Source organism: Simochromis diagramma, unplaced genomic scaffold (assembly GCF_900408965.1).
Source record: "Simochromis diagramma unplaced genomic scaffold, fSimDia1.1 OVJJ01000334.1, whole genome shotgun sequence".
NCBI lineage: Eukaryota > Metazoa > Chordata > Actinopteri > Cichliformes > Cichlidae > Simochromis > Simochromis diagramma.
Window position 1 is genome coordinate 665,301 of NW_024386764.1, and position 1,319 is coordinate 666,619.

At 48.7% G+C, this 1,319-nt stretch overlaps 1 non-coding gene across 1 annotated transcript; it reads left to right on the plus strand.

Annotated features, from left to right (window-relative positions):
* Positions 1 to 803: 803 nt before the first annotated feature.
* On the plus strand, positions 804 to 957 carry LOC120735112. Its single transcript, XR_005696182.1, has one exon. It is a non-coding gene; the product is annotated as a 5.8S ribosomal RNA (ribosomal RNA).
* Positions 958 to 1,319: the final 362 nt, after the last annotated feature.

The following is a 1,319-nucleotide window of genomic DNA, read 5'->3' on the forward strand; positions in this document are numbered from 1 at the left end:
TTTCCACTTTTTCTTTGGTCATTTTGGCCTTTTTGTCCAGGGTGAAGGGAGCATCTGCCATCAAACAAGAAGACAGCCGCATGTAGCTATGATGATGTTTGCTAGTTCACCTTACATGCATTAATGTAATAACGTGGTTAGCCTGCTCAACGTAAATTACACACGAACAACATTAAGCTACTCATGCAGAGAAGAACGGCTGCTGCTGCCATCATCATCCTCATCATTTCTGCTACACTGGCAGGGCTAGGGGCCAGGACTCTCCTCTTCGTGTTTTTGGGGGATGTTGCTAACTCCGGGTCAGATAACAGGCACCACACCCTGCAGTAGATGTGCTCGGTGTGAGGTCTCGCAGCAAGCTATCAAATACGGTGCATTTCTCGGCTTTAAAAAAAACGCTATGCGTCGCCAGGTGTTTCATCGGATTCGAGGTGTTACCTCCTTTGACAGCATCACAGTATCAGCTTAAAGCACTTGTTGCTGCTGAGTTTGCATCTTTTGCTGTGAAGTACAGCCAGACTTTTGACCGCTTCGCCTTGGGCATTTTTAATCTGTAGCTCTGCTCTAAAAGAACGTACGTACCTGGCCCCGCCTACTACGCTCGCAAAGGTAAAATGATTGGCTGGAATCCAAAGTGTATCTCAGGGAAATAAAGCACCAAATGTGCGCTGCTTTTCGGTCTGGTTACTACCGTTTATGTCAGAACTGATACCGGTACCCATCCATAGATACGGGTTGACTTAAGCCGCCACCTTTAAGCTGGTTCCAAACATTAGCTAAAGCTAAAAATAAAACAGACTTTAAACTCTTAGCGGTGAATCACTCGGCTCGTGCGTCGATGAAGAATGCAGCTAGCTGCAAGAACTAATGTGAATTGCAGGACACATTCATCATCAACACTTTGAATGCACTTTGCGGCCCCGTGCTCCTCGTGGCGCTACGCCTGTCTGTGTGTCTCTTTGCAACCAATCGGAGACCTCCGTGTCACAGGGCAGTCACAGGGGGCCTTCAGGAAGCGCCGTCGTCCCCCCAAGCACAGGCTGTCTTGGGTGCCCGGTGCGACATGTGGTGCATGCCTGTGAGCTCTCCCGCCCCCCTCTGCCACTCCATCCCTGACCCCGCTCGGGGAGGGGCACCTCCCTGACAAAAGCTTAGCTTGAGTGCTGACTTTCAATAGATGGCAGTGATTAGCTGCTCTGCTACGTACAGAACCCTACACACAATCAGGTGGTTTACAAGTTATTTAGCACCAGCACTTTAAACAGATTTCAAACTGAATACAACTTGTAAATTAGTTGAGGGTCTTCTTTCTGGGAGGA